The sequence below is a fragment of the Mandrillus leucophaeus genome, unplaced genomic scaffold, assembly GCF_000951045.1.
Source record: "Mandrillus leucophaeus isolate KB7577 unplaced genomic scaffold, Mleu.le_1.0 Scaffold684, whole genome shotgun sequence".
Lineage (NCBI taxonomy): Eukaryota > Metazoa > Chordata > Mammalia > Primates > Cercopithecidae > Mandrillus > Mandrillus leucophaeus.
In genome coordinates this window covers 667,301-681,628 of record NW_012107408.1, presented here as the reverse complement: position 1 = coordinate 681,628, position 14,328 = coordinate 667,301, and positions in this window count along the sequence as shown.

The window sequence follows — 14,328 nt, the reverse complement described above, 5'->3', positions numbered from 1 at the left end:
CGGGAGGCAGAGGTTGCAGTGAGCCGAGATCACGCCACTGCACTCCAGCCTGGACGACAGAGCGAGACTCCGTCTCAAAAAAAAAAGAAAAAGAAAAGAAAAGAAAGTCAGGGTATTCACAACCAAACTTTTCCATGCATGTCCAATCTCCTGACCCTCCTAGAATCTTTGAGACATAAAGATTATTAAATTCTCTAGGACCATACAAGTGTCAGCAATCAAGCTGATTATACCACAGAGAGAGGTGGTCTGTGGGTTTCCTTCCCTCTCCCATCCTCCCTGACCTGCCTTTGAATAGTTTGCTTTGAGTCGGCAGTAAAATGTCCACCTTTCTATCTGGGTCTTCTTCCATGGCTATTCTATCCTTTGCAGTATGTTTTACATCAACCTATATGCACCCCAGAAGCTTGTATACTACCAAGCTTTTGCCCTGTTTTTTACTCTACTTGGAACATCTTTGTCCTCCTCTCCTCCTGGGAAATGTCTCACCAGCCTTTCCAGGGTTCAGCTCAAATGTAACTTCTTCATCTTCTCTTTACTTCATTCTTACATAGTATTAACTACTCTGTCTTCCCTATCCCCAAGGTATCTTATTCTCTACTCTGTTTTAGAGCTCAACAATTGTATATAGTCAATTGTTTATATATCTGCCATTCCCAGCCCCTGGAGAGGAAGAACTGTCTAATTTATTCTTTATATCCCCAGTTCCTGGCCTTGTGCCAAGCACATAGTAGATGTTCTTAGTGTATGGAATTGAATGTGAAGTGCCCAGAGGTTCTTGAAATGGGCCAGGTGCCACTCTGTTCCACACAGGTAGAAGAGGCCTAGCCTCAGGCAATGTTCTGCTGCTTCTGCTGCTTGCTGGAGGTCCTGTTGACTCTCCCATGTCAACACACAATTTCTTCCTTCTTATCCCAGCTCTGACACCTGCTTCTGGTTCTGTCTATTCTGCATATCCACTGCAGGCCAGCTTCTCAAGTGTTAGTCTTTTGACCCATCTCTGCACAAGCCTAAGTACTTGCCTATTATACTTGAGCCTCAGTTTCCTCATCTGATAAAACCTACTAGTAGCACTGTTGTATAGAGAAAAATGAGATATGTATATAAAAAGTGTCTTATTCTGAAATATCAAACAATAATGCAAACAAAGGCATTTAAGTTTATATTTTAAGGTAAAATATATTTCTAATCCAATAATAGTGATGACGCAAAAACAACTCACAAACTTTGCATGCAAAGGAGTTGGGACTATGTTTATGTGTGGCCGAATAGATTAAAAAAAAAAAATTCTAACAGTGTTAGTATGATTGAAAAAATATAAAAAGTTACTGAATATTAACTTGAGAAATGAAAACCTTTTTATACGTCCTTAAGACATCTGATTATTATCTCTCCATAGACACCTCAAATCCAATATGTTCAAAAATAAGTTCATTATCTCTTATCCACTCACTCCTCCAAACACACTTGCTTCTGTGCCTACATTCCTTCTTTTGGCCAGTGCCTCTACTATCCATCAGTCCCTCAAACCTGGAGCACCTAACCCTGACTACTCACCATCCCAATCCACCTGCCCATCCAATTGGTCACCAAGTACCATGGAGTCTAAATGCTAAAATGCCTCTTCATTCTCTCTCTTCTTATACAAACTCATTGCCTCACTTTCAGATGCTCACAATTTCTCACCTATTCTGATTCATTTGCATCCCATTAGATCTTCTGTCTACAGTTCATCCTCCATAATGCCACTAGAGAGAGCTTCCAAAGATACAAAGCTCAACAGACCACTTTAAAGTATTCTATGGCCCCCCAAAACTCCTAAGCATGTCATTCAAATTATTTCATGATTTTACGTCTGCCTATCTTTCAAGTTATACTTCTAAAAGTATTTTCTAATATAGAAAGGTATCTTCTAAAAGCATCTTCTAATATAGAAAACCTTCTTGGACCTTCCCAAGGTGAGCTTTCTCCCATACATCCTATAGCATTGTGGGCTCACTTTAATTAGAGCATATGTCTCAAACATTGTCATCTCTAATTATGTATCTTCTCCACCAGACTGCACACCTTTTGCTTGTTCAACTAAGATTTTTATAGGAAGATATTAACTGAAATTCTTCCATTGCCTCCTCTTCAAGGCAGGCAGCACATGAGTGAAATGAGAGGAAGTGGAAGAGAACAATGATGGGAATGGAGGAGTAAAGAAGAGGTGAGTCCCAGCATGGGAGGAAGAAAAGAATAGACCTTGAGGCTTTTGTTGGTGAATGAAGGAAGAAAAACTCCGTACCCAGCAAATGTCTGGCCACGTGACACCAGCAAAAATCAAGGAATTCAACCCTTGATAAGAGTCATCTTAAAACAATACAGACAGCAAGACTACCCACCACGGCCTCTGAGAAAGGCACCTGACTAGACAAGCTTTTGCCTGATGGATGTGGACTAATCCCAAGGAACGAATGTTTCATTGTGAATTATGTTTTGACCACATGTCAACAGTTGACTGCATTTAAAGGACTGCAAAGGTTTTAAAAGAGGGTTTCAAATATTCTCATCACAGAACTCTCTAAGGGCAGATATACATTTCAAAAACAACATGCTGAAGAAAACACACACACACACACACACACACACACACAGAGGCCCAAACATAGTAAAAAGAGATCACAAAAATAATAACTCTTGGTAAATTTAACCAGTTAGATTTAGTTCTTTGTTGACCTCTCTCCACACAAACATCCTACTATTGGTCTTAATATCTGACCAAGCCCAAGTGTATATAGTAAGAAATAGGACATTCTAAAATTCCATCTTCTTAGGAATCAGTCTTATACACATAAAGCAGAACTTTTATCTACTTAGTAAGTGTACTTTTCTCAACTAAACTTTCTGCCCTAAAAGCACCAATATCTGTAGAGAACATAATCTAGACTATAATTCTAGTGTTATCATTGACTCAGTTACCAACCACTTTACATATATCTTATAGCTGTTTTTGTGATTGTCTTTGTGATTTGCAAACATGGGATATAAAATAATGCTGAGTCATTTTTTAATATTTACATTAAATAACTCTGAGCTCTACTCTTCTATTGTGAAAATGTATTGCCTCCCTCTTTGGGGCATCTCACCTCCCATACTGAAAGAAAGAATGCAAAGGGGCTTGCTCTGTTGAAGGCATCAGTCCTGGTTATTATCCTCATGATGGAAGAAAACTGGAAACTATGAGGAGTTCATTCACTGAAGAATGCCAGGATCTGGTGAAGTTGCTGCTGGTAAAGTGCTTGTGGAAAGCAGGTAGTTTGATAGTGAGATTCAATCTTTGGTCACTGCTGCAAGAACAGTGGTGATTTATCATACTTGTGCTGGCCACCCATCACTAAAGAAAGGGACCTGGGCACCAATTCACATCACTGCTGCTGGTCTGGCGGGAGTTTCTTAAGGTGAATTAAGAAAAAGATATGTGAAAGTCAACAACAGTCACTACACAACAAAGGCACATTTTCTAGTTACCTGGCTCATTCTGAACAATCATACACAGATGTTTTCCAGATGCATGTCCACAGTGCCAGGAAGGGTCCATCAGGAGGAACCTTACAGCCTCGGCCACATCCTGAGCTCCCAGCCAGCTCTTTCCTTGATGATCTGGCCTTGGTTCCTTTCTCTCATAGTGAACACACACATCTGCCAGTTGACCTTCAATCTGGGCCACCTCAATTCATCAGAGATAATCTCTTCATGTAAATCTGCAAAACAGAGGGTATTGGAGTCTCCATTATATTTCTTCCAGAAAGCTCTTTGGTTTTGTGCAAATTATTCACTCTTACAACCCAGACCCAAATCCTAGCCAAGGAGAATGTCTCAGTCAGAGTCCTGACAGCAAAAAGGTGGCACATGTATATACTGAAAATAGTTAATAAAAGCACAATTTAAAGATATGGCAGGGAGTGGGAAGGGAAATGCGATACCATACTAGTAACAAAGGAGGGACATCACCCACTATAGGACTGAAGGGCAAGGGGACAAAGTAGATCAGTACCTAAAGAGGGTAGGCAGAAGGAAAGGGCTACCTGACAGGAGCTGGGACTTGTAGTGGAGGAGCAGAGGGACACAACTCACTCTCCAGGAGCGGTTCAGAAAAGCTGTAGGAATGAACACTCCAACCTCTCTGCCTTTCTGTCTCCTGCTGGCTATTTCTGTTGGCCAACTACAACAGGATGCCAGAAGGCAGGAGATCACAGTCTGTGCATGTCAGCGTCTTGAGTACAGAGCAGGGTAGAAAAAAATGAAGAATACAACTGGAGGGGGAGGGGGAGAGACTCAGCATAGAAATCCAGAAGGGAAATGCCCCATATATTAACAGTATTCACAGTACGTTTCACAAACCGGTGCCAGTCTGTGAGGTATTTGTGGCTGAACTTCCATGAGATAAGTACAGAAATACAGAATGCACATTTAGAAATCTTAATAGCAACTTAACACAGTCAGCATCCAAGTATGTGATTGTTTCATTAAATAGGACACAGACCCGTTCAGGAGCTATTATTTCCATGAGGAAAATTGTTTGTGGCGTGAGCTATATTCTGGTGGTGTACAAATAGGCTCATGATAACACATGAGATATTTTAAGGCAAGTTTGTCAACTATAACTCAAATATTTATAAAAATCTTTTAAATTGTGAGAATTTATTTTTACAACTTACTATTCTATCACTTCAGTTATTAACCAAGCCTATTTTTATTTAGATATAAATTACACATTTTCCCTATTAGAAAATTAAGAACTAATATTTGTATTAACATTTCCGTGTCTGGTACTGGCAGAGTAGCTTGTATTGACTAACCTTTCTGTAGATCATGCTGAAAAAACAATTTCTTTTAGATCATCATCTGAAGGTTCTGGAGAGCAATAAAAGCAGCAGAAACTGGAGGAGAGTCAGTGTTTCATATCAGGGAACTGCACTGGATAAAATTTGTAGGTCAGGCACGGTGACTCACGCCTGTAATCCCAGCACTTCGGGAGGCTGAGGTGGGTAGACCACAAGGTCAAGAGTTCGAGACCAGCCTGGCCAACATGCCAAAACCCCATCTCTACTAAAAATACAAAAATTAACCAGATGTGGTGGCGCATGCCTGTAATCCCAGCTACTCAGGAGGCTGAGGCAGGAGAATTGCTTGAACCTGAGAGGCAGAGGTTGCAGCAAGCTGAGATCATACCACTGCACTCCAGCCTGGGCAACAGAGTAAGATTCTGTCTCAAAAAAAAAAAAAAAATCGTGTTTACATAGCTTTTTGTCTGAGGGTTTGCCCCAGTTGACACAGGTCTAAGATAATTAAAACTCAAGCAGAAAGTGCCAGTTTGAGGAACCAGACACGGAGTTTGAAAAAAATGTCAATAAATTTAATAATGGACCCATTGAAATTATCCAATATAAAAAGAAAGAGGAAAACATTGAAAGAAGATGGACAAACCTTTAGGAACCTGTAAGACAATGTCAAGGAGTGAATGCATAGCTCACTGCAGCCTTGAACTCCTGGGAGCAATCCTCCTTCCTCAACCTCTTAAGTAGCTGGGGCTGCAGGCATGCACTACCATGCCCAGCTGATTTTTTAAAAAATTTTTTGTAGAGACATCCATACATGTCCAAACACATATAGCACTGAGAAAGCCTTAAGCAATGACACACATGTAACAATAAGCATATCTAGTGTCCGATTGTGGTTTATAAACACCATTGTTTGCCAAAAGCCAGGCCTCCATGGAGACAAGGAATACAAGATGATCCTGTGGTATCTCATGCTGTAAAGTAAGAAAGTGCTTAAAGAATAATAAATCATATCAAAAGGCCAAAAAGACAACTTGAAGGAGCTCCCTCTGGCCAAATCTAGGACAACTGATAAAATCAACTAATGTTAACTACAGAGGGTAAAAATTTGATTCACATGATCTTTGAGTAATTTTCACTAAATTATCTCCACCTTATAAGGGAGAGTTCTGGTGGACATCATCTTATCCATATGATCTAAGTCAATATTGCTAATACTGAGACAAATCAACATGGTATGCCTCCAGATATGACATACTGAGAGGGATATATCACTTTATTCCTGTCAAAAATGCATGGCCCAAAACTAATCATACCCAAATTGAGGGACATTCTACAAAACAAACAGTCTTGTTCTCTTTAAAAAAAAAATGTCAAGGTTAAATAAGACAAGGAAAAGTTAAGGAACTGTTTCAGATTAAAGGAAGCCCGAGAGGCCTGACAACTGTTGCTACATGTGATACTGGATTGGATCATGAACCGGAAAAAAAAAAAAAAAAAAAAAAAAAAAAAAAAAAAAAAAAACTCTAAGGGACATTATTGGGACAAGAAATGAAATTTACATAGGGACTACGGATTAGACAATCGTGTTATAGGAACTTAACAATATTAAGTTTCCTGAACTTAATATCCTTATTTTCAGAAAATCCACACCACATGATTTAGTTGAAAAGTGGAATGATGTCTTGAACCTACTTTCAGATGGTTCAGAAAAACAATATTTTAAATAATTACACACATGGATATGAGACAGGAAGAGACAGAGGCAGAGAGACAGGGAAGGGGGGATGAGTGGAGAGAGAGACAGAGAGGAGAATACTAAAGCACATGGAAGCAAAATGGGAGCTTGTAAGGGCATACTGGAGCTCCTTGTAAAACTCTTACAACTTTTCTTCTTCTTTTTTTTTTTCTTTTGAGACAGAGTCTCACTCTGTTGTCCAGGCTGGAGTGCAGTGGTGTGATCCCGGCTCACTGCAACCTCCTCCTCTTGAGTTCAAGCGATTCTCCTGCCTCAGCCTCTTGAGTAGCTGGGATTAAAGTACCCACCACCAAGTCTGGCTAATTTTTGTATTTCTAGTGGAGACGAGGTTTCACCATGTTGGTCAGGCTGGTCTCAACCTCCTGACCTCATGATCCACCCGCCTTGGCCTCCCAAAGTACTGGGATTACAGGCATGAGCCACCGCACTCGATCTCTTGCAACTTTTCTATGAATTTGAAATTACATCAAAATAAAAACTTAAAACACATAATTAAAATTATGTAGTATTTATAAAAATATTCATTCAGTGATCAACAAATCAGTGTTATTTTCTCGGAGAATTTGTGAATTATTCTTATTAAAAATAATTTTTTAAACTGAAATTTTCTTTAAAAGTTAAAATAATGCATCTGTGTTCATTAGCGTATTTTTAAAATTATATTAATAGCTGAACATTAAAAAGAATAAAAGTGAAATAATTATTCTTGGTATATATTGATGTACTCAATTAGTTTTGTAATTCTGATTCTGTCTATAATACTATATCACTGGTATTTTGTGAATACATTTTTTAACATGAAATTATTATTTTTAATTTTCTCATAAAATAGCCTGCAGTATTCTTTATAGGTGACTATTTTATTAATAAATTTGAAATTCATGGCAGCTTCAGTTGACTCCTCTCTTTTGGCCATAATATTTTTATGTGAAAAACTACTTGTCTTCACAGGTGTTGGCCACTGCACTGGCAGCTCTGGTCAAAGTCTACTAGAGGTTATTCTCAAATTTTGACTTTCTTTTTTTTTTTTTTTTTGAGACAGATTTTTGTCTTGTTGCCCAGGCTGGAATGCAATGGCACAATCTCAGCTCACTGCAACCTCCGCCTCCCAGGTTCAAGCGATCCTCCTGCCTCAACCTCCCGAGTAGCTGGGATTACAGGCATGTGCCACCACAACTGGCTAATTTTGTATCTTTAGTAGAAACAGGTTTCTCCATGTTAGTCAGGCTGGTCTCAAACTCCCGACCTCAGGTGATCCGCCTGCCTCAGCCTCCTAAAGTGCTGGGATTACAGGCGTGAGCCACTGCGCACAGCCAAATCTTGACTTTTAAAATTGAGATCTGTAAATATTTTAGCCCAAATATTTTTACAGGTACCATTTTTTTCCATGTAGATTACTTTTTGCAACAAATATTTTTACAAGATGAAATTCATTTTGAAGTGTCCCTTTTTATGATTCTTCTAAATATGTAATCAAATTTAGATTCTGCAAAATAATAGGTCTCCTCAATTTCCATCCATTCTGGAATGTAATATAAACTTATAAAATTAAAACTAAAATCTTCATCAAAAGATTTTTCCCACATGTTAACCTATTTCACCACTTGAGCTCTCATAGATTACTTTTTTTTGCTTCTTCCCTTGCTTCTATATATTTGAAAGCTCTGTTTTTAATAATTACAATTTGCTATACACTTAAAAATAAAAGTTTTTAGTTGTTTCTGTCACTGAATAATTTCATTACATATTTTCAACTGATTTTGAACAAGATGCAACAAAAATGAAGAGAACTTTCTTCATGATTATGGTTGACATTTGGGTTAATTTGCCAAGTAATTCTTCAAAAAGCTCAAACTTTTTTTTTCTTTTTTTTTTTTTACTTTAAGTGCCAGGATACATGTGCAGAATGTGCAGGTTTGTTACACAGATATACATGGGCCACGGTAATTTGCTGCACCTATCAACCCGTCACCCTGGGTTTAAGCCCCACATGCATTGGCTGTTTGTCCTGATGTTCTCTTTCCCCTCGCCCTGCCCCCACCCCACAGGCCTCAGTGTGTGATGTTCCCCTCCCTGTCTCCATGTGTTCTCTTTGTTCAACTCCCACTTATGAGTGAGAAGATGCAGTGTTTGGTTTTCTGTTCCTGTGTTCGTTTGCTGAGGATGATGGCTTCCAGCATCATCCACGTCCCTGCAAAGGACATGATCTCATTCCTTTTTATGGCTGCATAGTATTCCATGGTGTATATGTACCACATTTTCTTTATCCAGTCTATAATTGATGGGCATTTGGGTTGGTTCCAAGTCTTTACTATTGTGAATAGTGCTGCAGTAAACATATGTGTGCATGTATCTTTATAATAGAATAATTTATATTCCTTTAGGTATATACCCAGTAATGGGATTGCTGGGCCAAATGATGCTCTGGTTCTAGATCCTTGAGGAAACGCCACACTGTCTTCCACAGTGGTTGAACTAATTTACATTCCCACCAACAATGTAAAAGCATTCCTATTTCTCCACACCCTTGCCAGCATCTGTTGTTTCTTGACTTTTTAATAATTGCCGTTCTGACTGACGTGAGGTGGTATATCATTGTAGTTTTGATTTGCATTTCCCTAGTGATCAGTGATATGGAAAAAGTTCAAACATTTTTAATATGTGATTGGTGATGCATGGCAAAGAGAAAGTATATACTTCCATCTGAAGTTTTTTGTTTGTTTTTTAACATCAGCTTTATAATTTAAAAAATCAGTTACTCTATATATACATAAATTCCTATTTAAATTGGTAAAACACTGATATCTGTTTGGAGGCAATTAGGAATTGTGTGTGCACCACAGTCAATCCAAGTACACTTCTGTTTTATAGATACCATGATTAGAACATAGTTTTTACAGTGGTGTTATGCTCTGCCAAAATTTATATTCATGTAATCACAGACACAAATAATTTCATTTTCAATGTTGAAATTTTCCTTAAATTTATCGCAGTATGCACAATGTTGTCAGATATTTTGCCTTCAACAAATAAACTTCCAAAAGCTTAACTTGATTTCCTGAATTGTCGGGTGAAAAGAAAATTAAGCCATTAACTGGAATGAACTTGATCAATTTTCTATTTGAAACATCTGATGACTTTGATATACAATTGGAATTATTTAAGTGTTTGCAAAGTTCTTCTATTGTTAATGGACCCAACACTTCAGCATGGATTTGCACATGCCCAAGAAATGTTGGTACTGAAAATGATTGAAATTAATTTAGAAGAACAAACATTTAATCTAAATGAAAAGTCACTTCCAAGAATGATGTATAAATAAACCTTTCCACAGCTGCACATATTAAATTGTTTTCTCTGACCACAATCCTCTTAAGATAACTTCCAACTTTGAAGTAGGTGCTGTTGCTTTTACGGCAGATGGGTGTCATCTGCTTTTTATATGTTTAGTGATATCACTAAAACCCTTTGATGGATGGTAAATGTCAACATTTTTGTGCAAGTTCTATATTCATCAGTTATCTTGGGAAATGAACATTTAAGACTTAATTTTTCATTAAATATGCTCTTTCGGGTTTTTGGTTTTGTTTTGTGTTTGTCATCATCATTGTTGTTGATTTTCCTTTTGTTTTTTAGCTCATTGCTGCTGAAAGTACTTTTTACAAAATTTTTAGATAGAGTTACAAAATAGTAATGACCAAACCTTTACAGCGAGAAAGTTTACACTATTTTCTGAATATGATGTCACTGCTATTGAGCTTTATATCCAGCACATATGTCTCATATACCCATCCTGTAATTTCCTGTATTTCCTCCTGATAAGACAGTCTTGTGGTTGTGAATCTTCCCAGACATGGCTGGGTACATACAGGGCACAACTGACTGGTAGACGAAGTGGCCAGTAGAGACAACAGAGTCAAAGAGCAGAAGGGTTGAGCTGTCGCTATTCACTCAAGTGTGGGTCTTTCCAGCTTAGCCGCCTGCATACTGTTCTTGGAAAGGAGAGGTTAATTTCATTGCATTTGAAAAGAGGTGGAGAAAAGGATATGAGTTATCATTGGTCCTCTTTCCAATTTAACCACATGTTAGAGTAAAAACTCTGTTTGCTGCACATGCATCTTACTTGTGACCATGGCAGAACCAAAAGTACAAGATAGAGAGGGCTACTGTATCCACTTTCCGTGCTACGTAACAAATTCCCCTCATCTATAAAATGGGCATAGCAATGGGTCTACTTGTGGGGTATTTGTAAGGAATAAAAGAGTTAATAATACAAATATGATTGGGTTAAGGAAATATATAAGAATTAGGTATTATTATAATAATTATTACTGCTTTCTAGAAAAAAACAAATATTATAATACTTTCAACAATTGCTCATTGTTGAAATTGTTAGAAACCAAGATGTTTTCCAGACTCTTCACTGTCATGAATGCTTTCTTCGTGTTCCATTTGCCAATTCCTGCCCCTTTATAGTTGTATTTCTGTAAATCATACTTCTACTGCTACAACCTCAGCAATTAGCTTTTATGGGCAGTCATGTTACATATTTGTTGGCTTATATTAAACTTAAGAGTTTTTTTTTAAATGTACACCCAAGTATATTTCATCTAAACCATTACTAAGCCATAGTTTCCCACCTCAAACTCAAATAGCTGGTTTTATGAAAGCACACTTAGAATTTTCCATCCACCCCTTTTTATGTAATCTTGTTAGTTTCCATTCATAGCTCTATTTCTTATGAGATCTGTTGGATCATCCAAATTACTAGCTTTGGGTTATTTGTCACTAAGAACATAGGTTTGGGCCAGATGAGGTGGCTCACGCCTGTAATCCCATCACTCTGGGATGCCAGGGTGGGTGGCTCACCTGAGATCAGGAGTCTGAGACCAGCCTGGTCAACACGGTGAAACCCCATCTCTACCAAAAAAAAAAAAAAAAAAAATCAGCCGGGCGTGGTGGTGGGCGCCTGTAATTCCAGCTACTCAGGAGGCTGCCGCGGGAGAATCGCTTGAACCCGGGAGGCGGAGGTTGCAGTGAGCAGAGATTGTGCCATTGCACTCCAGCCTGGGCAACAAGATTGAAACTCCATTTCAAAAAACAAACAGGCCGGGCGCGGTGGCTCACGCCTGTAATCCCAGCACTTTGGGAGGCTGAGGCGGGCGGATCACGAGGTCAGGAGATGGAGACCGTCCCGGCTAACACAGTGAAACCCTGTCTCTACTAAAAATACAAAAAAATTAGCCGGGCGTGGTGGCGGGCGCCTGTAGTCCCAGCTACTCTGGAGGCTGAAGCAGGAGAATGGCGTGAACTTGGGAGGCAGAGGTTGCAGTGAGCCGAGATCGCGCCACTGCACTCCAGCCTGGGCGACAGAGCGAGATTCCGTCCCCACCCTCCAAAACAAAACAAAACAAACAAACAAACAAAAAACATAGGATTGGGTTAGATTCAAATAATTCTAGGCCTCAATACCAGCTCCACACTTCATTAATTCTATAGAATTGGGCAATTTCAATCCATTTTCTCATCTATCGAATGACAATAATAATAAACATTTCACATCACAGGATTCTTGGGATGATTAAATGGCATAATAGTTGATACCTCTCAATATATTATATGAATAAAATATTTTGTAAATGATATTTATTAAATATAACATAATATTAAAATTTAAATGCAATATGTCAAGTATTACTATTTATATAATATTAATAAAATATTGTTATGAAAAATTATTCACCAGGATAAAAATAATCACCAGTATAATAACAATAAAAATAATTTTAAAAAACGATATTCTAATAGAGACTCCCTTCTGGTAGGCATATGACAATTTTAATAGCTACAAATCCATCTATCAGTTTTAAAACTTTAGCAGCAAGAATGATATTACTGTACAAAGATCGTCAACAAAAATTTGATTGGCTTCTTACACACAGATCTTCCTTTTTTTGCATTATGTTTTGTGCCTTATTCATGTTTTATTCTTCAGCTCTTTGAATATATCCATGTCAGTTTATCCACCTCAGAAAGTAAGTTCCTGGGCAGACTTAACCAGACACCTACACTACCCAGGGGGCGCACCCTGGGACAGAAGTCTGCTGCCTGGGAGAGCACACATACAAAACACATTGCAAGGCAGCTCATCCCAAGTGCTGCACAAATCCTATTCCATTCGAAGAAAAAAGTCACCTGTTTCAGAGTCACACACAGAGCAAGCACTCCGTACATGTGGAGATCGCATTCCCAGCACTGCTCTATGGATTCCCTCTTCCCTCCTGGTGCCCACATGAACTTCCCCTAGGTTATCCTACATTCTCTCTCTCTTTGAATCCACTGTCTCCCCTCCTACACCAAAATGAATTTTCTCCCTCCTTTTCTCTCTTGGACTTTGGGAGTGTCAAGAAAGAGGGGTGGTGGGGAGGGTTACACTGGATCTTGTACATAATCTTTGAATGTTTAGCAAAGCACAGAGCTTCTCAGGGCATTTCTCCCCACTGCACAGCTGAGGCACCCAACCCAGCTGTCCCATTCAGTATTGTCCTGGCAACCCGGTATGGTTGATCTTTCCCTTGCCCTACTTTTTTTAAAGCCCTTTCATCACAGCTTTTCCCTTTGGAACATAACAAGAAAGGACAGAGGTGAGGGAGTGATGGCCACTCCTTGTCCCATTCGCCACGGTACTAGGTGGCCTGCACTGCCTGGGCAGCCACCCCATCCCCAGACTCCACCCTGCTGGAGTGCCCCTTTCCTGCTGGCACTGGGGCTAGGTCTGGCTGCAATGCAGTCAGCTGGCCCTGTCCACCTTCCACTTTGCTCCATTTCCCTTTCCTCTGAGCGCTTTCCCCACCATCAGGCCCCGGTTCAGCCACTGCTGCTGACCAGTACCCTTCTGCTAAAGAGGAACAACTCCCTGGTGAATGCCGGAATCATCCTTAAAAAGCCTAATGGAAAAGTCAGTTCTTTAAGATCCCAGCTCTTAGTCTCCCTCCTCCAGAACCACAATAATGCTCTGGCCTTGCCAGGTGCCTCCCTTACATGTTACTTCTACATTCGGGGAGAGACACTATTCACACTTTCAGGGTGTGTGAACCAAGACTCTGAAAGATGAGTAACGGAAGGAAGGAGACAAGACCATTTCTTCAGTGTGTAACAGACTCCAGCTGTACACACACCACCTCCAGGTAAATGTTCCTGGGGCTGGTTACTGATGCTCACAGTCATTAGGCAACTCACCCAACACTGGAGCTGAACCTAACTTCTCCAACTCCAAACCCAGCATTCTTTCTAGAATTTGAGAAAAAAACACTTTTCCCCAGATCTCTCAGGAATAAAATGGCTCCCTCCCAAAGGCTCCCACAGCACTCCCACCTTCTCCCACAGCCTCATTACCTGCATAGCTACCTTTACCATCCTGGAGGGTAAGGCTGCCATTTTGTTTCTCTTGACATCAGCTCTCTGTCTCCCACACTGGAGATGCTCAACAATATGTACTGTATGGAGATATTTTAAGACAGACGAAGGTCTCATAGAGAGAAAGTTTTTATGAATACTTAGGATCAGGCTCACACACAAAGGTGATTGAAGACACTGACATTTTTTCGTAAGTGAATCTACTCCTAATCTGACCCTCCAACCCAGCGCCATTAAAAACACAATATACATTTCCTCCTTCTGTCTGTCCATGGGAGTTAGTAATAACCTTTATAGTAATTGTTACAGTATGTCAATATAACTTCTTTC